The following is a 24,154-nucleotide window of genomic DNA, read 5'->3' on the forward strand; positions in this document are numbered from 1 at the left end:
TCTTTCATTTGAGACAGATTCCAGTGACAGCCAACAAGAAATCATGCAAGAAAAACAAGGCTATCCAACAAAATGTGCAAGAAACAATGAAATTATTGCATAATGACGGTGCAGAAGTGGGGTCTGAGTGTGGTGCAGGTAGTTCCTAACAGGTGGATGGCATTTGGGCTGAAGAAACACCTGTGAGCTGACCTGCCAGCCCAGCATCACAGGCAGCCAGAGCAGCTGTGCCACAGCCTCGGGCAGCGTGAGTGACTCCTGGCTGAGCACGGCCACAGGCAGTGGCACTTTGCCTTTGGGTCAGCCCATGTGGAGCAGCCTTGGTGTGTGGCCAGCTTCTGTGAGGGCTGCATGCAGAGCTGCTGAGCCAGCCCAGTGCCCACAGAAGGGCAGCCTGTGCCTCCGCAGCCAGGCACTCTTTCATGACCCACGCGTAATAAAAATATACAGTGTGCTTTTAAATAATTTTCGTCATTTACTCCCTCTGCTGCAGTATTTGGTAGTATAATAAATAACCTGAAAGAGATCTCATTAGCAAGATTGTGTCTTCTCATACTCACAAAATCCGCACAACCACATAAATGCTTTCAGAGAGCTGTGATCACTGAGACCAAATCCATCCCAGGATGGCAGATGTGCTTGTGTTTCCATTTTGTACCTGAAAAGCCCCACCTGCCTACTTCATCTGCACATGTGCCACCAGGAAAGGCTTTTCACTTTGCCTGGTCTGGGAGCTACTCAGATGCCAGCTGTGCAGGTGTGAGGTGAGGCAAGGGATACAACTGAAATGGTTCTGCTCCATTCCAGAGGTCCGTGATCCTGAGCTTGTGCAAAGCCAGCCTGGAACAGAGACGCACTCTGCCTTCTGGCCCCAAAGCACTGAGTTCTATTTGGCCACCAGCAAATGTAATGGCCCACAGAACACAGCCATGTGGAGCAGTGCTACTGGACATAAAACCCCCTGATGACCAAGCAGAGCTGAGTGGTGGCCAGGGAGCAGCTATGGGGCTCTATGTGCTGTCAGAACATGGCCAGAAGAGCTCTAAACCTCATAGATATGAGTACAAATACTACTGTGATGTCTGCTGTAGAACTGCAGACAAGTAATACTGAATAGAGATCATAAAGTTATGTGTTATGTGATATATATTAACACAGCAATTATGACACAAAAGATACATCATCTCTTTTAATTTGTTTAAAAATAGTACCGAAATAATATCAATATTGTAACCGTTATGTTCAATTTCTTTTCGTACATGTATAGCTAGCAGTTAAATCCCTCAAATATTAGAGGCAGGCCGAGTATTCCATTTCCTATTCCTGGATAATTATTCCTGCTTTATTAAGGTTTATTTTACAACTGTATAAAATAGGTTATAAAGGACAATTCTGCTATTATGTCCTCCCCTGCTTAGGCTTAATAAATATTATATTCTAAACCATCCATTAAAGCCAAGCAGTGGAGAAAATAAGAGTGGTAGTAATCTCTTCTACAGATGTAAAATACCTTTAATAAAATAAGGGTGTATAACAGTCAGGAACAAATTACTGAGGTCTGCTTTAATAAAATAGTACCCTTAAAGAAGTATTACTCTTAAGGCACTGACATTCCCACTGGTGATACAGTGTATCCTTTCAAAGCAGTATAGCTTGTTAAAATGGCAAGATATCTTTTTGCAATAGAGTGTTTGTGTCCAAGCCGATACAAGGTTTGTATAGAATGCATCCAGGGAGCCATAAAACTGGTGGGAAACATATTTCTCCGTGGTATTTTAGTACTTCGAAAAATTCAATCACTGGGAAAAAATGTTTTGCTGTAAACATCTGAAGAGCCTTATAAAAGCAATGGCTTCCCACAGCACCTGCTTAAATAATTTTAAGAGGGAGTATGTCTTTGCTCATCCTCTAGAACTTGTAGAAAGCTTCTCCCATTAATTTCCCTGGTGCTGTAAGGCCAGGGCACTTTTAATCAGAAATAATTATGAGTACGGTTAGGGGATGTTCACCAGAATTATTTTTGCACTGTAGAGGTAAGAGAACTTTCAACACCGACTGCTTGGAGAAACATGATTCCTGTAATAGGAAAACAGATGGAAAGATGATCACCTTGAGGTTTCCTTTTGAACGAATTAGGAGTTCTTCAGATGTCAACGAAGGACTTATCTCTGAAGAAATATCCTGGCATTTGCACTCAGTTTGGTTATACAATGATTTTATGAATCCTAATTATGAAGAAACACAAGAAATCCATCCTTCCCAAATTTACTTTTTAACTGGTTTAATCATCTGGGTGAGTAGCAGTTCTGTGCAGTGGCTGTTACGGTGCCTCCCTGCCATGTCCTTTTTCAGCCTTCCAACACAACTCCCATCTCACACAGCTCCTGGGCATGCTGCCCACCAGCCCGGCTCCTGCTGCACCAACCTGCACAGCACCTCCCAGCGCAGGGCTCAGTGGCACTCCTGAGCGCTGCTGTCTGGATGATGCTGTAGCTCTTGCAGGTATTAAGGATTACAGAGCTGAACCCTACTGCAACTGAGCCTCTCTTGGGCTAGGAAGTGGTCAGGATTTGGCTTATTTGAGTCCTCCTCCCCTCCTCAACAGAGAGGGCAAGTAATAGGCCCTCTGATAGAAATGTTGTCCTGGCGTATCGATATTACATCTTAGTGACAGAATGATTAGGCTCCCATATATCAGCGTTACAGCAGCTCAGTGTGGGGAGCTGCCGGTCCATAGCAACGCAGCACAGCTCCTTGCCACCAAATAATTACATGATGCTCTGGGGAAAGACAAGTTTTCCTAACACACAGCCAATCTATCAAGAGGGAAAACTCTTCCTGACCCAAACAGCTGCGATCACAGTATGAATGTGAGCTAACCATTATAACGTCCTCGTCCACTACTTTGCAACCAGTATTTGTTAAGTGTACTGCTGGCATTTACCCTGCTGGCTCTTCTAAAAAATCAAATACTGAGGAAAGGAAAGAAAGTGGAAAACTTTCTGCAGAAAGGAGCAGCTGCCTGACATTCATCTGCTCTACTCTTCCTTCAGATCAGCTTGAGTGCTGTGCCTGGCTCCTCGGGAGGTGCAGTGAGCAACTCCGGTACATATCTGAGACCAAACATCTCTTGCAAAAAGTATTCAATAAAGTATTTAAGTTGCAAGTTGCTGTTGTCTCCTATGCTTTCCCCTAACAGACTACTCATACAGCTCAGAACCTGGCCAGTGCTCTTATCTCTGCCTGACTTCAGCCACTTCTGCCACGCAGCTGAACCCGCAAAGGGCAGGACCTCATGCTCTGCTGTGGAGTGTGGCATATGGCAAAGTATGGCAGTAATACCCCACAGCTTAGGCTGATTTCTTTAATAAAATCCTCATGTGCACTGATGCCAAAACAAAAAAGCTTGACCACCAAATAAATGAAGATCTATTCATTTTTCTTACAGCCATGTGCATGTACAATCCTGTTCTGGATTGATTCAGGATTACAAACAAATCTCTCCAGGAAAACTTTCCAAAACTTCACCACTGTTTTAGCTCCCAGTCACTATAAATCCTAGGCAACGTTAAGATAAAAAATGCCACTAGAATCATCATAACTAAATAAAACCTTCTCAGGAGATTTTTGAATACATCTCTTGGATTTGCATGCTTCTCAACTGAAAACAAAACACAGTCTAAAACAAAAAAACATACTGGAACAATCTATGCAAAAACCCAATATTCCACACCTCCCACTCACTCACAAACAGGCTTCAGAGCAGCCGTGCACTTGGCTGGACTGCTGACAAATCCAACCTTGTGGACTCACCCCCATCTGCAGCTTCTGGGCTGGGCAGTTGGGGCCTGGGGGCAGCGAGGTGCTTCAGAGCACTTTGCTGCTGGCCCCGAGGAGGAACAAGAGGAGAGAAAACAAGACTGCTGGAGGCAACCTCCAGCTGCAAATTAATGCATTGAAAAAGCAGCTGTGACCAAAACAAGAAATAGTTTGCCCATATGCAGTTAAAAAAAATAATAACTACGGAGCATCAAGTGGAAGCTTGCATATTTTCTTCCAAATGACAGAAGTAAAGGCTCCGTGCTCCATTAATGCATCTGCCCTTCCAGGGGGATTTCAACCAGGTCTGCTGGGAGCAGGAACTTACTCATGTTTTAAGTTGTATCCAAAACTCTAAAAGCATGAACTCCATTGAGTGTGATTAGGTTTTGAGTATTGCTACTGTGACTTCAGGGTTTGAGTTTGAGGCATCTTCCTACTTCAGCAGGCTTGCTCTCTTTGCAGGGCAAGCTGTATTTCACTTTGGTTCACTCTAACTTCTTGCTTTGAAACTGTATTACATGAGAAACCCATTCATGACAGTGCACAAAATGAAGCTTAATGAATCCCAAACATGTACTTCATGACCTACAATCAATGTACATTGCCTGCTACAGTATCTCCCTGTAAAATTGAGGCATTTGCTCAGAAATTTCTCAACAGGGGCCTTTTTTTTTGTAGCACTTAACTGACTTTTGTCTGCTCTTGTCTCCCTCCAGTGTTGCTCAGATGGCAATCCTTTATTCCTTGTGCAAACCCAGTTGGAAAATGCTGGATGGGCTACAGCTGTGTACAGCTACAGAAGGTCTGATATATGTCAAGCAGTGCTTTCTCTGTGCTGAAACAGTGAAACAATGTTTTAATTGATTATTAAAAAGGCGAGGTTCTAAGCTGAAAGTAGTATTTAAATCAGTTTTAAATCGTACAGTTTCTGAAAATTCCAAAAGGTACTGATGCTGTACAATCGCACTGTGTCAGCTGAACATCACAGCTTTAATAAAGGTTACTGCAACCCATGGTGATAGAATCTATTTCTGAATGACTTTTGCAAACACAGAACTACATAGCTGATGAAAAACAATTAAGGAATCAAAATATTAATGAAGCATGAACTCTCCCTGGAAAGGTATTTTCACATTCAAAGAAATGAAATAAAATACCTGTTCTTCAAGAGCCAAACTCTGCCCAGGTACTCTGGAATGTCTGAGGTTGAGTCATTCTCAAACAACAAAATAGGTTCTTCCTTTCAAACTGCATTTATTCTCTAATAGTAAACACTTAAAATCAATCCACACTGCTTCTGACAAAAGGACTTTAAGTTGGATATGCAGTCTAGAACCACAAAAACAATCTCCATATGATTTGTTTAAACCTACAACTATTAGACTCTGCCACTATATATTTTTTCTATCTTAAAATCAGAAAAAGCAATTAAAAAAAAATCAGTAATTGCGGGAGTTGTGGATCCCAAAGAGGTGTCCTGACTCCATAGGATACCAGCTGGGGAACTGATACTTTTTTGAGGGGTTATTTCAGAATATGTGCAATGGTTACTCTGAAACCAAGTCCATAGACAGAATTCTTCTCACTAGCAGTAAGTGCACTCCTCTTGCTGTATTTCTCTGTGGGACCTGAGTGGCAGTCAGGGAATCCATGTAAAAAATGTGTTAGGAGGTAAAGGCAAAAAAAAAAACCAACCAACATTCTTCCGTCAAACCAAAAATGCCAACCTTGTTCTAAAATTTAGGTAATAAAGCCCAGTAACTTCTGTTAATTATCAGCATGTACACGGATTATCAATCAAATGAGATATAAGCGTGGAGCAGATAAAAATGGCAAACTGCTATAATTACAAATGACATTTTGTGCATGACTGTGACTCAAGAATTGTTACAGAATGCTTTGGGGAAAAAAAAAAAATAATTTCTATCCAGAGTCCAGAATAATATGGTCCATTGCAACAATGGACTGTGGGGCAGAAATGTCATTCGCTACATCTCACATTGTTTCTGTTCTATGCACTGAATCTATACTTAGTTTTATTTTTTAAAAAGGATGAATTCACTTTAGAGAATTGACAGCTTATATGAATATTTTAGTTTTGCTTTCAAGTACCAGAAAAAAAAAGCATGGAATAAAACTCAAGCTCCAAGTTCCTCAGAATGCCTACTGAGAATACACTCTATGTTTATTTGTATTTCATTTTGCTTGAACAACTGCTTTTCCCTTGGGTATTTATTAAAAGCATAAGAAGAATGAGCCAAATGCGCTTCTCAATAACATCCATTCAGCATTGTTGAAGCTTGTAAAATTGCACTAGCCCAGCCAAGGGGAAAATTTTACTCACTATTTAGTAAATATATATAATTTTTTCTGGTTGAGAAGATGCACTGCTGCATCTTTAAATTCTGTCTGCCTCTGCTCATCAAAGAAGAAAAAGCAGCCATTTTGTTATACATTCATAACCTCAGATAGGAAGAGACATGATGTATATTCCCTCATTTGGTTACTCATTACTTAGGGTCCAGTCCTACACACACACTTCCCATCAGGCTCACTGAAGACACATGCAAAGTGTCCATTGATTCCATTACACAAAGAACTAGTTGTAAGTTTTTTCATGCCGTATTTTCTCACCGATTGCCATAAATAATCCTCTTTGACCTACATTCCAAAATGTGCAGATGGAGAAAGCTAGATTGGCTTAAGTGGGATTTATCCATTGGGAATGCCTACTCTCAACACAAGGTTGGAGAAGCATTTTTATACTGCAAGGATGCATGACAAGAGATGTCCAGTTTTGTGTCAACTAAACCAGTAAAACCCACCAAAACCACAATGAAACAGCAGCTACTAGAGACTGTCAATGCATAAACCTCAGATGGTTCACAACCAGCAGCCAGTGTGCCCACACCAAGTTTCCATTAGGGCCAGACTGAGACACCCCAGCTCGTTCTTCACCTGCCAGTATGTCTTAAAACAGTCCTAATATCATGCAAAATGAAAAATCAGATTCCCAATGTATAAAATGACTTTTTCCAGTGCAGCTGATCATCACTTTTGCAGCACAGTTTGCAGTACAGTTTCATTATGTCTTTTACAACAGAACTTACAGGAAAAGCTGTTCAACATTAACACTGCAGCATGCAACTACCACTCCTAAGTGGTGGCCAAGAGCTGGGGCTGTTGTTTCTTGCCCACTGGTCCCCAAGAAATTACAGTTTATAGCTTGTTAGTGGAAAAATGATGTCTTTGAGATCTAAGCCAACGTTTTCAGAAATGCCATGGACTGTCTTTATTCCTGGCATAACAAACCCCCAAAATATAATAGCAAGTAATGTGGCTATTGCCCTTGGCAGCACCATTAAACTGGGCAGTGAACTACTTCAAATGACTGCCAGTGTTAAACATTAGTTCTGCCTTAAGTGGGTTGATTTTAACAGTCAAACATGCACGGCAGTCCATCTGAACATTAAAAGCACCTTTCAAACTTAATTTTACAGAAATGTTAATGACCAGAACAAACTATTGAAGGCAAAAAAGAAAAGTAATTATTTCACAAGATGAAAGGAAACAGTAAATTAACACTCCTGTTTTAAAAGGAGGCTCTATAATCTATCTGCTTTAAGGAAATACCATTAACTGAAGGCACTATGGATACTTCAATTAATGTATTTATGGTTTGGGGTTTCTCTTCTCTTCTAGCCTTTAAAAACAAGGTTTGAGGCAAAAGGAAAGCTGTAAATCTTTAACTGAAATACAAGTTCCAGAAATGCTTTATCAAAGTCACAGCAACTGAATTGGTTCCTGATACCTATGTTATGTGTCATGTGCACATATGTACATTTATTGAGAGAAAGGAGGTAAATAAAAAAAGGAACAAAGCCTTCAAAAGCTATGACCTGTACATCCATACAGACCTCTAAAAGGACTAAGGAAAGCAGGAAAAATGGAAGTGACTCACAAGCATTTGTAATACACTACCGGTGTCTATTAAAATAAAAACCATTAAAAATAATGGTTAAAAATAAATAAATCAGGGACAGCTAATCTAATCCTACTACTATATTAAAAAATACTTACGAAGGAATTGGACAAAGTTTAAAAATGTTAAGCTGCTCATTACAAAACTGAAAACATACCAGGTTTGTTACACGAGCTTTTATTCAGTGTAATTTTGGAAACTGTTTAAAAACAGCCATTGTCTTGCAAGGAAGATTTTCTTACCTAATGAGCTGCAATACTCATGCAGACTGAAGATATTTCAAAAAAAATTATTCATATTTATACGCATTTTAAAAAAGTTTACACCATAATATAGGTGATAGTTATTTTTCCAGGACATGCATTTTTTACACAGTTAAAAATGTACTTACATAAATGTGGGTTTTGAAAATAATTTATTTAGCATATAGGAACATATGTTTTTTCACTCCAAAATCAGTCACTTGCAGACTTCAAATGACGAAACAGTAATTATTCTTGTGACTCATGCATGCCCACTTTGAAAATTTGGCCAAATGTAAGGTCTATTCAGCAAAACTGCACTGATGATTAAAGTGGCTTTTATCTTGTCTTTAATTAATAGTCTTTTCTAAAGGATACTTTAGTAGATGAAGATATGATCTGTGTTACATTCATACCACATTACCTGCAAAAGTTCATGCAAATTTCTACCCATGCTACATTGTATTCACACATATAAGACATTCATGACCTGAACACACCACAGGTGAAGAAAAACTGCAATCAGAATCAGAAGGTTGGGAAACATGGACAAAACATTTGACAGTAAAGCCAAGTTACGTAGCTCCCCAACCTCTGCAGCACAGCTCAACAGCCTCTTCTGCAAAAATCTTTTCAACATCTAATTTTAAACTGCATCATAAAAACACAGAATGGCTTAAGTTGGAGGGGACACGGGCAGGGTTGCCAACCACTAGATCAGGCTGCCCAGGATCCCATCCATCCTGGTCCCGAATGCCTCCAGAGATGAGCATCCACAACCTGCCTGGGCAGCAGTGCCAGCACCTCACTCTTTAAGTAAAAAATTTCTTCCTAACATTAACCCAAATCTTCCCTCTTTTAGTTTAAAGCCATTCCCTTCTTGTCCTGTTATATAAATAGAGTCTCTTAACACCTATGGTTGATGCAGAATTATTATTCTGGGGAGACATTTGATTGCCTTTGGTATTTTGATTTGGAAACAGGCACTACTCTTAAACTTATGGCAGTTTATGTTGCTCCATGTAGAAATAGGAAGTGAGGCTTTTCTATTGGTAACTGATGAACAAAATATATTATGTTATCCAATCAAAAGAAGAACTTGAGTAAAGTGTGGAGAAATGCACTTTAGAGTGCAGCATATCGATAAGTGACAGAGCACAGCCTGGTCTGGAGGTTCTGAAGTCTGGATGCGGTGGCTGTAAGCAACCTTAAAGGTGTGACCAGCGATTTCCCAAAGCAGAAAGGCAAGTCTGATGGCAAGTGACTGCATCAAGGCCCCAATCACCTGGCAGATGAGCAGATTCACAGGATGACTTAAGCTGGAAGGGATGTCTGGAGGTCCTCCTGTCCAAATCCAAGCAGGAGCCACCTAGAACCAAGTTGTCCAGCTCTCTGAAAAATCTGTCTGTGAAGGTTCAATGGCCTTCAAGCTCAGAACGTCAGACTTTCGAAAGAAATAAGGTATGGCTACCAGTTAAGTGGCATGAAAGCAGAAGTCACCTGGTAACTCTAGTCAAGAAGTCAAGGTAACTCTACCTTTAACAGCCTCCATCCATTTGGTGGCATTAAGTGGGCAATTCAAATATGAGCAATAGCTGAAGACAACTTCTTCAGCTACATGGTAAAAACCCTTTAACCTTTGTATTGGATGTACTCAGAAGCTGCCAGATACAGTGGCCAGCCCAAGCTGCTACCTTCCATCTCATCAGCCATTGAAGACCTGCTTTATTTGCTACTGAGTGTGACAATACCACCACACTCCAGCTTTCAGACTCAAACTCAGTTCTTCAAATGTGTTATAGTAGTACTGTTGCTCAAAAACATCTGCATCAAACATTAGGGTATGTATTTGGGAACCAGCAGTCTAAAATCCTAAGTTTAAGCTGCATGCAGCAAGCTATATACTTATTTTAAAATAAATGTGAAATTCATTCTTCCACAAAAGAAGCAGTGTCATGAGAAAACTCAGGCTTTAAGTTTTGTAAACGCTGCATTTTCAATATTAGAGTGTCAGTCTTCATTCACTCTCTGACAAGGCTGTCAATCAAACAGCAATCTAGTTTTGTAAGACTTTAACCAAAGATCAAAGCAATGATACTGCTGAGTTCACATCACCTTCCTAGAGATAACTACTTGAACACTTTCATAGCGCTGCATCGATATTAACTTTGCACCATTCCTTCCAAGCAAATTAAACAGCTCGAAGTTTGACAGCCCTTCTGGCTTCTGCTCTCAGCCCTGATCTAAACAGAATCCCAGTCCCCATCCCCTCCACCCCTTTGGAGCTGCCACCTGGATATTGAAGTGGAGGATTGCAGGGGCTGTATTCAGTTAAACTTCCATCAATTAAAAAGAAAATGAAACGTGCTTTCTGTCTCCACTGGGGAACACACTGAATGTCTTTTACTCAATAACAATAGTTGGGCAATAAAAAGATGAGTGAGCAAAATGTGGTATATCATCGTTTTGCTTTTGACTTTCGCCAATGGCAAATGAAAGGCATCCAAAATCAATTTCAAGAAGCTAATAAATTCAGTATGTGAAAGCAGTGAAAATATAACTTTTGCAGCCTCATCATCAGGCTGATTTGTAAGCAAAGCTGGGTCCAGTTCCTGCACACTAAGTCACCCACATTTTCCATATTTTCAGTTTCATGCAGGTAATATACCATTTCTATAGGGTTTATATTTTGAGGCTAAACATATATATATATCTACCTATATCTTCTTTCCACAAACATATATCCTGGTAATATCGTAATAAAAATCTGAATGTACTATGCCCAGGAAATCGTGTCGATCACTATCAGTTACTTCCTCCACTAACAGTGGAAGAAAGGTGAAGGCTAATGCTGCACCAAGGGCATGCTCGAAGCAGAACAACTGCTTTCCACAGCTCCACGTTGCCTTCAGAACACAACTCTTTATGGCAGCTCGGGGAGGGGGCTGCTGCGGTTTTTATTTGCTTGTTAACTGACTGAGAAGCTTGCCAGACCATATCCATCTAGAGGCAAGTTTCCAAAGGGAAATGAATTGATGGTAATTGCAATATAATTTAAAGTACTCCTTCAGCAATGCTGAATACCTAAGACGTACAGCTTCTCTCACTGGGCAATAATACAGGGGCTTCCACTTACTCCAAGCAATTACTTCAAATTTCAGTGAGAAGAAAATTTGATCCACAGTTTCTACCACAACATAAGAGACCTTGAGGCAGGTCAAGTTCATCCCAGAGGACTCGGTGCCCAGTGCTCTCAGAGCTAACTAGGTCTTACCAGGGGGCTTTGTACCAGATGTGACTTTCCACTGCAATTACCAATAAACTACCTGAGAAAGGGAGGCAGCACGGCCGTACGCTGCTTGGTTTGTAAGGCTAGGACTAACTCCTGCGAGAGCACTGATGAGAGCATCACCTTTGGTTACAGTGTCAACAAACAGCAAGTCAAGGAATGCAAACAAACAGCTGTATGGCGGCCTGGGATCTACAGTTTACACTGGAAAAAACACCAACATTTCTGAGAGCAGCAGTTCCTATCTCTGTCATAGTCACGCTACATGATACCTTTGAATATTTTGCTCTGACCCAACGGCAGGCAGCAGCATCACAGAAGGTCCACTACACTTACCTAGCTTATTTGGAAGTCATTAGCAATGTTACTTTTTTTTTTTTTTTTCCATGGGATGCGTTACTTAATTGAAAAAAAAAAAAAAAAAAAAAAAAAACCAAAAACCCAACAAGAAAAGAGAGATGTGTCTGACCTTGGAGATTTCTCTGTTGAGACACAGATTTATTTTCTTTGTATGACAAAGCACAGAAAGAGAATGGGAAGGAAGAAGGAAGAAGGCAGGCATGAAGGAAGGAAAGCCAGCTGGGTGCTCCATGGAGCCTGAATTGTGACAGTAAGAAGGGCTGGAGAAAGCAACTGGGAAATGGTGATACGTAGATTGGGCATGTCTAAATCCTGGAAAACAGCAGGTGGAGAAAACTGTGGAACAGAATTATATTTAAAGTGGAAAAATTAGAACTAGGTGAGAACAGTAGAGAGATTGCACTTTGAGTGCAAGTATTGCTTTTGTCACTTAGTTCATACTGTGAACACGTCCAGGTTGTACGTTTCAAAAGCAGAAGCCACGAGGAAGGCTGTTCTTTCATATATTATTTCTTCACAACAGCACCGACCTATTGGCAGCAGAGGCTTTTTACACTCTACTCTGTTATTACGGAGTGTGGAACAAATCCTCAAATCTGAATTACACTATAAAACCCTCTCTTTCTGCTGTATATCATCCTTATTTTACCTGTTTACCTGCAGGAAGAAAGCCTTTTTTAGTCTCGCAGATCCTAAGACGGTCTGTGCCATACTTCACATTTTCAGCTTTCTAAAACACCTCCAGCAAAGTCAGAAAATTTGAGAGATTATGTAACCAATACTTCTGGAGCAGAAACACATCTTCCAAATCTTCTCTGCTGACAAAAGCAGGTTAGAAATTGTGTATATCTGTGAGTCACCTTTAAGTGCTTTAGTGCCATCTGCACTTTCTGAACTCTGCTTTCATGCTCCTCTCTCCTTGCATTTCCAAGCCATTGACTGCACTGATTTCCATGTAGTAACCTATGATCAGACATTGCCTGGAGGTCCAGATTTCACCAGAATGCAAATGTTAGCCTTTCACTCTATGGCACAGTATCCCTTTTCAGACTTTTTGCCAGACTTTGCTCAGAGTACATTGATTCTACATATTTTTAAGCACGAATTCCCTACACAATCAGTCCTTCATTCCTATAAGATTTTAAATTCAATCTCAAAATGCAAGGGTTAAACCCCAAACTTCTTTGCATTTCCTTTTATCTTTAGAAATTCCGCACTCTTTTTTTTTTTTTTTCTCCTAAAATCATCTCTTGTACTGAGAGATAATTGCTTCAAATACTTATGGAGATGGCACTTGTATCAAACACTTAAAAAACAGAATATACTCAAATATAAGAATGCGTAACTGTAACCATAACTAACTGTTCCTTTAGTTAAAAAGTTTTGATATTATCTCTGTTACTTTTCTCTTCAAAGGAGAAGAGTAATTATGAAAGTTCTGCAAATTTGCACTAATGAAGCAGAAAAATCTACTATGACTTTTATTAATCACCATGTAAACAAATAAAAAAAAGTGAGCCTACCTTGTCTCCTCTTTTTATGATTCTGACAGCAATTGATTTAGAACTACTTACAGGTTATTCTCCACTCTTTGTTACAACTTGAGCTGAGAATAGTAATTTTGCCACAAATCTGAACTTTCGTCAATGAATTTATATTCCACAAATACTGAAAATGAGAAGCCACTTAAATATGCCACAAACGTACACACCGAAACATCAAATAAAGGACAGGGAGAATAAAAAGTACATACGAGACAGCAGGACAGAGAGAAAAAAACTGAAGAGAATCCACACCATACATTACAACCACCACTTCCACTAATGTAAGACTGAAGATGCTCACTCAGTCCCTGATGCATAAGCTCGGAAGTGCTATGCTTCCAAAACACAGCTGTGCTAACTGCAAAGGAGAAACACACCATGGTACTAATCCTCAAGTGGCAGCAGGATGGGGCAGCATTACGCCCCTTTCTTTGCAATCTCCCCAGGGCCACAGAAAACAAAATGCTGGCCCAGGGCAAGCAGTATTCAAGGTGGCCTTAAGCTACTAACAGCCCTCCAGCAGTCTCTCTTTTTATCCATGGCTGCCTGAATCAAGTCTCTGCAGACACACCTCTCATTCTCCAATACATCATCAGTATCACAGCTGCCAAGATTAAAAGTGTTGAGAGCAATAGGTGATTTTGTGTCACTGGGGAAATCCCTGCCTCTTTACAGTGCCTTCTGTCCCATGCAGTGTGACACTGTCATCACAGGAGCACAGCCATAAATAGCTAAACTGTAGCGCAAAACATGGTTCATGGACTAAAACTAATTATTCACCAGACCTAGAAAATAAGACGCACTCAGCGGAGTTTGAAACCCATAACTTGAGTCAGATAATGTGAGATCTCACAGCAGGTGAGTACAGTGGGATCTTCAGAGGAACGAGAAAAGCGGTAGGATTTGAGAGTGACCGACAGGATCCAGGATTAGGGCACCTATTAACCAAAAGCTGGTGAGGTCTCTTTTTAACTGAATCCACACTGATACCTCTTTCTCGTTTTTGATCTTTATCAACTGGCACTTGAAGGGAAATCCCAAGTCATTTTTTGATTACATCTTTCTTCTCTCTCCTGTATCTTGTAATTCTCATGCAATCTCTCTAAATTCAGGGGTAAGAAGGATGCCATTAAAAACTGCGTTACTACAGTCTGTGTTAGCACCATTATATGAAATAATTGCACTTTGGGAGATTCTAGACAGTCAATTAACCCCCAATTCACTACTCAAGTGGCAGAGCTGACACTCAATGAATAGAGGGTAGGGGTTCAATTCTCAATTAGGAAGAACTTTTTCACTTAATAGTTTAATCTTGTGGTCAATTAAATCTCCTAGCGTTGTATTAATTATTATATGAATTCCAGGCAACTTCTCATTTAAAGGTTACTTATGGTGCACTGCAACTGGACCAAAGTCCCAGACCTAAATTTTTCAAAGCTGAAAGCCTGCTCCATCTTAAAGGGATATCTATACTCTTTTATAAAAAAAAGACAAAGTGCTTTCCCAATGTGAAATAGTTTAAACATCTCCTGTATTTCTGTGTCGCAGATATGAGTGCAGTTACATCTTAGATCACTAGATATAAATTTACTGTTGGACCACATATTCACATCACTAGTTATATTTAAAAGTTTTTCTAAACAGACCTTTATGGATTAATCTCATCTCCAATTGCTGAGCTTTTTTTCCTATATTGTTTGGCACAGCAGCTTGGAATAGCAGCTCAGTTTTCCATCTGTTAGACATATAGAGGCTATCAGTTTGTGAAGCACTTTCTTGGTATTCTTTTTGGTAGAATAAAGTCCTGGATTTCCTGGGGGAAGCAAAAGACATATGCTGATGCTCCATGGTTTCTGAGTTGCTGCAGAGATGAATTCTCCTTGGCCAGCTTTCTGTTGAGTAGGTGCTGGAATCATATAAAACACACACTTGCAAAAGAAAAAGAAAATGGTGAGTTCCCCGGCCAAATCAGTGATCTTTTTTCAACTAATTATTTTTCTTGCTCAAAATGAAGACAGTCTGTCTTTGAAAAGACTGTCTATCATTAAAAAAGAAAACTATTGAAAAGTTTTTGAAACAACTATAACAGATGTCATAGCAGTTGAAAGTACAATTAGAAAGCACAACGCCGCAGAAATAAAACTTCAAACAAAAGCAGAAAGAGTTCTTTGTGCACATCAATAATTCAGAATGATTTAAGAACTGTTTTATAGATGCAAGTGGAGCTCTTGCTGTCGATATATAAATTGAATATGGTCTTTATAGGCAAACAAAAAGGGGATACAATCCTTTTAAATTATTTTTAGGATAATTGTTTCTGCAACAAACATCATTATTTATCAGTTTTGAAAAGAAGCCAACTGCTAACATTTGAAATGCACAAATCTTGGCACACTACACAGAAAATGGTAATCTCACCCCTTTTCAAAACCACTCTTGTATTTATTTTTCACATTTGTCAAGTTCTTATCTCAAAGTCCACGCAGTGTTACCTATTTCTATCAGAAATCATTATATTTTATTTCTAATCACCTTCCCATAGCCAATTTGGTAACTCAGGAAAGGAGACATTTATTGCCACCAGATGCTGTTACTTTCCTGCTTACTTAATGTATTACTATAAATCGAATCAACTGCCTGCAAAGCAAGGTTGTGTATTTATTATTTTGCATTCCGGATTTCTTCTGTTAGAAACTTTCTCTTCAGATAAGCAGTACCATTTTAGTTCTAAATCTACACTGCAGCTGACTATCAGCCAGGATGCATGCATACACGTTACATGATGCAGGGCCATATAATAAGAGCAGAGACAGTCTGTGTGCTAGAAGCACATCAGCCACTCCAGCAATCAGGCTCCCACTGAATCTACAGAACGGAGCTGCTGCTTCTGTAAAGCCAAAATTCCAGACAGATTCGTATTATGTTTAACACATGCTATAAAGGCAGTGATGTTATACAAAGTGCTAACCCTAAACTAGAGTGCAGAAAAATTATCTTGTATGCTAAAGATAATTCTTATAATTCTCATTGCAAATAAGACTATAATCTTCAAGTGTCCAATTCCTTTCATGTTTTCATCAGCAGCAGTGCATACACAGAAGTCAGTAATGAATTAGTTCCTGAAACAATAAAGCTTTCACCGAACAGGTTTTGAAAATTGAAGGGTTTTGTTTTCTGTTTTTTGGTTTGTTTTTTTTTTTGATTATCAAGAAACTTCAGACAAAGAAGCAAAGGAATTAAGGCACTATAAAATCAACACTACTGTTACTATTACTGGTTTTGTTGTATTAATTTTGCAGTAACACTGTGCTTTCCTTAAGCACAGTTTCCTATATTAAACCATATAGCTTACAGAAAAATCAGTGAAAATACACACTTTTTCATAGAGTAATTCCAGTTTTCCTTCCCATCTAAATCCCTTCTGCCTGTAATGCCTTAGGCTATACGACAATAATGTCAAAAGTCAAACAGTAATGCTGATGACTCCTCCTTTAATATGTGAATTTTGAAGCACTTTTGCCTGCAGGGCACCCTCATTACAATCACTTTCTAGATTTTAAAACTCGGAGAAAACAACACAAGCATTGTAAATACACTCGTATCTCCAAATTGACGGCATCTAAAATGCCTCCAAAGGTTACAGGTGTATGGCTTACACGCTATTTCTGTGCAATTCATACTTTCTGATTTCTGTGAATAGACATGTGTACACATACATATTCCATTTTCTGCTCCAGCTGAACCCTCCACCAGGGATGCTCCCTCCTCCAACACACTCTACATCAAAAAGGCATCTCTGACCACACCAGAAGAAGCATTCCAGTCAACTGTCATTAAAAATTTTGCAGCGTGTAACCCTTCACTGACAACACACATAAATAAGCCATGGGATATGTCAGCAAATTCACACAAGTCAAATCCAGCAATCTGAATATTGCACAGCAGTCCAGGTGATGGCTCGAACAGGCTGATCAAAACTACACAATGTTTTATAGATCAGAACATCTCAAAACACATCTGGAAGCAGAATTTTATTTATTAAATTACATGTTATATTCTGTCAACTATAAGAAAATCCTACTTTGGAAACTGCTCTCACACCGTCTACAAAAATAAAAAATAAATCCACTGGTACTTTGAGAGCAACGAGCAAAGGCACACACGAACAAAGGGTGCACCCAAGGATTCTGGTGCTGGGATAATCACTGCCTTTTTTGGCTTTGCGCTCATTTGCCTTGAATTTCAGATCTATGGTGAATTAAAGAAATAAGGGAGTCTGGGTAGTAACAATCAAACGTCAAAAATTGTGTATTTTAACAGTTCTCATCAACATCAAATATCTCACAAATTAGAATGGCTTAGAAGCCCAACTCCTTAGTCTCAAAAGTGACTCAGATAGCGGTGGGCTGATTTTCAAGGGTATTCACAAAAAGTACTATTACAGAAATAGGAATCAGAAATAGTCTGCCATGGTAAAGCTAGAATGGCTGGCCTAATGCTGAGCACAGGTGTGTCAATGAAGCATTGATGAGATACCTAAAAACATCAACAGCCAATCTCACAGCTGCATCTAGTCTTGAATTTTACTCCCAAGATGCCTCTATGAAACTTAACCTGGATTCTATTATACTGATTGCTTCTTACTGTGGTCTTCCACTCTCTGAGGTATAATGCTTAATTTCCAAAGTACAGCTGATAATATTAAAAAGCTACTAATTGAACTATCCATCCCAGCAATGAATATGGCTATATATAAACATATAAATAAATATCTAATTAAGGAAACAGTATGGTAATGGTGCTCCCCACCCCAACAATCAAACATGAAATCTGATTTCCTTGAAATTACAGCCTGAGCTGGCTGTGGTCCAGTTCTGCAGCCCCAGTGGCTTCTGAGTTCAGTGTATGGGTCACACCAGCTCTGCAAACAAGGTATCAAGTAACTTCAATGCAACACATGGAATATAATGAAGAACACACTTATTCCAGATTCATGACTCAAGAGGACAATCTCCTTTTTCCAATTCCAATCTATGGTTTGTTAGCAAAGTACTTATTGCTTTTTACACCAAGAGTAATTGTTCTGATGTGGCATGTACACAAAAATACTTTGTCGATGCACAGATGTATGGACTTATTCTCAGCTTTCTGACCAGAAACCTCTGGGAAGCAAGTCCACTTAACTGCCACTACTGTGTGAGTGTTAGAAGGCAGGCACAGTGCAAATAAGATACTCAAAAGAACCAATCAGAAAACAACAACAAAAAAAACCAAACCAAAATAACAACAATAACAAACACAACATGAAGATCTGAATATATAAGAGTGCTACAGAAAACACCACTTGCACGTGCAAAGTACACTCCAGGGCTTCCCAGATCACACGTTTTCCTAGGGCTGCTGGCCAGGAACACAGGCATGCAGGGCATCCCCCTGCACATACCTGCAGCTGGCTCAAGCTGTCCTCCAGAAAACAGGTTATCAAGCAAAGCCCATGGATGCTGTAAGGGTAGGATTTGCTCTTTGACAGCAGGAGTATACAGCGCTGTCATAATCAAGAGCATTTCTGATCCATTCTTGACTGAAACAAAGGCTCTGGAGCCAGTGCCACAGCTGTGACTGTGTCGCTCTGTATTTCACTGATAGGTAATGGCCCTCTATAGCTAACGTGACAAACATTAAAAGCACACTATCAGTAAAGCTTAGAAAATAAACCTATGGTTTATAAAGTGCAGTTTTTATAAATATCCTGGAGGCCTTCTTCAGACACAAATACTGCAAATATTTCACAATAAACAATAAGCTTTGTTATTAATATACATTTCTGTCAGCTTACTTGCTCAGGCTTAAATCAAATGCATGAAACATGCCAACGACTTTTTTTTTAATAACAGAAACTTATATAAAAAGCAGCGATTGCTGACTTCTGAGCAGCTTCCTAGTTAACAAGAGTGTTTGATCACAGTCTTTGTTGTCCATGCTAGAAATGACATGTTTTCCAGAAACACGTACTGCTTGTATAAGCCAAAATTTCAAACAGTGACAATCTAAGACTTACTGATGAATTCAACCTGAGAAGAACCCATATGCACACATGGTTACATGTTTGGGCACACAAATGCAAAATCAATCAGAATTTCTCAGGAGCAGCGTGGCACCATGGCTGGCCCAGAGCACAGGCAGGTGGAGGCTGAGCCTGCATCAGTGTCTTCCCACAGATCTCAAGGATTGCCATAATGTAAGAAAGCCTTTCGCCTATCTTTCTGGATGCATGTTTTTCAAGTTCTACTGCTCTTAATGAGGATTGAAGGCATACTTATTAAACAACTCACAGACATTAAGAATGTCACCGACTGCAGTTTTGAGGTTAATGACTTTGCATCAGAGATATTATGATCCAGAGAATTCTAAGGGTCAGTTCTAATACAACTGTTAACTCTGAGGGAGATTACTGGGCCTAATGCAAAAGCCACCAGGTGACAGTCAGCAATGTACCCCTCTGATGCTTTCATATCTGCTACAGCTCAATAAGATGGACCTATAGAAAACCCACTTCACAGTTCCGGAAGAAAAGTAGAAGCGTTAAACTGTGAAGAGATAACTCTGACTTTGGGGAGAAGCTTCCTGTAAAAATGCCACATTATTCCATTCTTTTTTGCCCACTTTATTCCATGAAGCTATATGAATTGCTTACAAAAATTTGGTCCAAACCTTTCTGAGTAAAAAGAATTTCTGTCTTTCAGCACTTTCATCTAGACTCACTGTTTGTAGTCTTTAGACAGTAATACATTAAAGCCATAGAAACCTAATAAATAAAACATATCAATAAATTATATATCAATGTAAGAAACTGTCCATATGCCAAGATAATTATGAAGCAGTTATTTTACCCTTCAGAAAAAAATGGCGTGGTTTAAAATGATTTGGAAAATCAAGAAAATTTGTTTACTTATGAGACTCAATATAATTTTAATGTAAAAGATGCAAACTTAGAATATTTCACTATTTGCTCTTACACAATTACTTGCCATTGTATTTATAAATACTTCAGCAATGGTTAAATGCAGTTGTAACAACATGAGTCTATACACTGAAAAAGTTAGAACTTCTCTATTATTTCCTATCCACATATACTGTGAATCAAAGTATCAATAAAAGTTTGCCTTAGTTTTATTGGTTGGGGATTTTTGTTCAGTTGGTTTTCGTTTTCTGACTGACTGATGAGAGATCCCATCTACTCTTAGGTCACCATTTTGTCAGTTGTCAGCTCATTTGCAGGTTAAATTTAACGACAAGAACTTGCAGAAAAAGCCTTCACTCAGAACAGAGCGCTGAGTTCGTTACCCTTCAGAATTCTAAGAGGACAGAAAATATAAAAATATCTCTCAGTCTTCTAGTGAATATTTGTGCAATACATGTCACTTGAGATTTTTGGAATAAGAAGCCCTTGCAACCTTTAAACTCATGTACTATTGCATCCACTGCTTATCAAACAACTCCTGGGTCTCTCATGTCACACTTAAGACAGCAAAAGGAACACGAATTCACTTCTAATTTGGGAACTTTTCCATGTATCTCAAGAGAAGATTTGTGAGCACATTCCTAAGGAAAACTGCTTATTTGTCATTATATGTTTCACATGTAAGTACTGAAATGTCAAAGAAACAGCATGGTGAACATTTGAAGTGTTGGCACCTCTCGTACACTTTCTATACACGATTCATGTTACAGCTTCGTAATCTCAGTTCCTTTCCTTATTCCTTGCGCTCTCCATCTGGATGCTTTCACATTCATTGTCAGAAAAGTCCTCTCTCTGGAGGACACCCCCACTTGGGCCTGTTGCTGTTTCAGGTGTTATGCACCTGCTCTTTCTCCACTACTCACATTGTGAGTAACCTAGTCCTTTGGCAATTATTAATTTAAACATCATAAAAACCCTTTTCCACTAACAAAACACAATAAATAGATACAGTTATTCTTTCATTACTGTAATCTATGGCCATCTGAAAATATTTCACTCAGCTGACAGAAATGATGTAAAATTCCCATTTCCTTGAAGTAATAAATGGGAAGGTGTTTTTCAATGGAATAAAAAAGAATAGCTGCCAGATGCAGCTTTGGAGACTACCATCTACCAGAAATCTGAGACCGTCATGGGATGTAGACTTGCGCTCCAAGAATGCAGACAACCAGGCTAAAGGAGGTAGTATGGACACTGAGCGGCAGTGAGAGATTCAGAGCAAAGCACTTTCTCAGCAAATAGAGCCCTCATTTCTGCTGAAAGAGCACTTGAACAAAGGGTAAGTGAGAAGAAACCAGTCATCTGCAGACTTTTCCTATGAATTTTTACTCTGGTTCATTTAGGGGGAGTACAACTCCAGCTCCCCAAACAGCCGTGGTTCTCTGGGGCCTGCTTGCCTCCTGCTGAAATCAGAGCACAGGAGTAGGGCTGGCATGTTTCCACATCTCATCAGGCTCAGGCACACCACTGCCCTGGGAGGCACAGCATTTGTACTGCCTATGGGTACGTACCGCTCCTGCCTAGGACAGTAACAAGTGCTATTGGCTGGGGGAGCTACGGCCCAAAATACCAGACGGTAGACAAACTCTGCTCTCATTGAAGACATTGTAAACACTTCCATTGATTTCTCTGTGGCAAGAGCTGGGGTTGTGTCTTCTATTATTCCATCCTATATGAAGATTTAGAAATATTTTTTTGTCATATAGTCACAAGGAATAATTGTACCTGCAATTAAGTCCTACTGGCAGGTATAGCCAAGTTCTTTTCTGGCTCATTTAACCTTCCTAATGCCAGATTTCATACGGAGGTTTCTACAAAGCCTATATAGTACTGTGTCAAACACAATCCTTTCCCATACAATAGAAATTTTTTTTAGGATAAATACCAAAGCAGGCAAATGTAAAATTGAATTACTGTAAGGAATTAGGTAAAATGCTACTGCTTAAAAACAAAAATAGCAAGTAAGCAAAATCGTGAAGAAACTGTGTTTACATTTCTGTAACATTTGGGACTATGTTCTGTTGGCAGGGAATTTTCTGTTTCCTTTCATTAGCAATTTCAAAATACAGTACAGATTATCCATTATATGGTTTTCACTCATATCCTGATATGGATGCACAGGCAGAATGCTTGTGCAGATCTATAAATATATTTGATCTAGTTGTCTTCTAATATTAAGCCTGACAATACTTCCTAAGAAGATGCTGAAAGGATGTGGAATAACTGAGATTTAAAAGCATTGCTTCTTCAACAAGCTTAAAGACATGGTCTGTAACCAACCTCTAACCCTGCTGAGACGAGACAGCCTTTAATTCTGTAAATTCTGTCCCACCAACACATACAAGCAGCTCAACATAATTGAAACAGTTTTATATTAACTGTGTTGTCAGAAAGAACGTAAACTATATTCTCTTCAGCCCTGATTACCTTGAAATTAGTTTGATGAGAACAAACTGACATATTTTTGTCTGGCGCTAACAGCACTTCCAATGGCATAAGGAAAATAAAATTCTGTATCCTGAGGAATATCACAGTAGTGCTTACAATAATCACAATAAGTTTTATTGTTTTTTATGCTAAGCTTTCATATGAGTGATACTACTGCTAAATTTTAGTTGCTTAATTTTCATTTGTTGTTGTCTTAATTGCTATAAACAGCTCAGATATGCAGTTCTAACAAAGTGTGTTACAAAAACATGCTTAATATATGCCTTCAATAATTTCTTTGTTGTTTGAAAACTTTTAACTTACAGCAAAGCTGGCATTTTATGGCTTGCAGAGCTATAAATCATTTTTAAAATCATGATGATATTACTCAAAGCAGATGTGAAAACATATGTTTGCCACGGTTGTATAAACTGCTTACTTGTCATGCTTAATAAATGTTGATACTTTTATTTTAACTACATTCCTTCTTAATAACTTTGCAAATGTTTTCCATGGTAAATATACTTTGCCTTAGTGAAAGCAATGTCAAGTTTTGAAAAATAAAGCTTGTATACAAATTACATATATATTTTTCGCTGAGCATACATCACACTCTTCAGTAACCGTCCATATCTGAACATGAAAATTGTTCAACGCATTTGAGGTGCACCAGAGCCCAAAACAACTATGCAAAGAGAATACTATTACTACTAGGAACAAAATACATACTGGAGTGGTAAAAATCCTTGAGGTGTAATAACACTTAAATGGGGTGACAGGCTGGGAATTTCAGAAGGAAAATACAGACTGTACCTCCTACTGGTGCAGTCCACCATTACAGGGTGCCTGTATTTCTATAAAACAGAGATTCCTAAAGGAGATACAATACAGGTCCACCACACTGCCTAATGTGAAATTCCAGGATTGTATGAAATCACCTTCAAAACGTTGGATGCACATCGTTAATGCTTTTCAAATTTTGACGTTTGTCCCATGATAAGTCAGAATGTTTCAGTTCTGAAGCCATGGGATTACATGAAAACTGCATCTTCACGTGCCAAAAAACCAACTACTTTCTAGTTCTCAGGGACAAACTTGACCTGTGCTGGCTAAGCTTAAAACTGAACACTTGATTTTGTCTTGTTGATGATAACTCTAATTTCTTATGATTTTGTCTAGCAATATAACTGATTTTCTTCTAATTTTATTTACGAGGAAACAAAATGCCACATTCCTCCTCCATGCGTAGCTGCAGATTCTACATCTCTGCAGCTGTGCCCCAGGCCTTACCTGAATACACAGACATACTAACTTTCTCCAACTCCCACCAAACAGTGCAAGATCAGAGGAGGCATTTCCCTGCCGACAGGACAAACACTATAGGCTAAACATCACCTCTTCCCTTACTTGCCTCTTATGAGATCAGGTAGCATTCTTAAACATGAAAAATGGCTTATTTCCTTCACT

General features: G+C 39.1%; 1 protein-coding gene across 4 annotated transcripts in view; it reads right to left on the reverse strand.

Annotated features, from left to right (window-relative positions):
- DACH2 (dachshund family transcription factor 2) overlaps positions 1–24,154 on the reverse strand; it is a 262,986-nt gene that overhangs the window by 23,549 nt on the left and 215,283 nt on the right. The window lies entirely within an intron of this gene.

The sequence above is a fragment of the Lagopus leucura genome, unplaced genomic scaffold (assembly GCF_019238085.1).
Source record: "Lagopus leucura isolate 7727_CA_CO unplaced genomic scaffold, USGS_WTPT01 Super-Scaffold_100016, whole genome shotgun sequence".
NCBI classification, from domain to species: domain Eukaryota; kingdom Metazoa; phylum Chordata; class Aves; order Galliformes; family Phasianidae; genus Lagopus; species Lagopus leucura.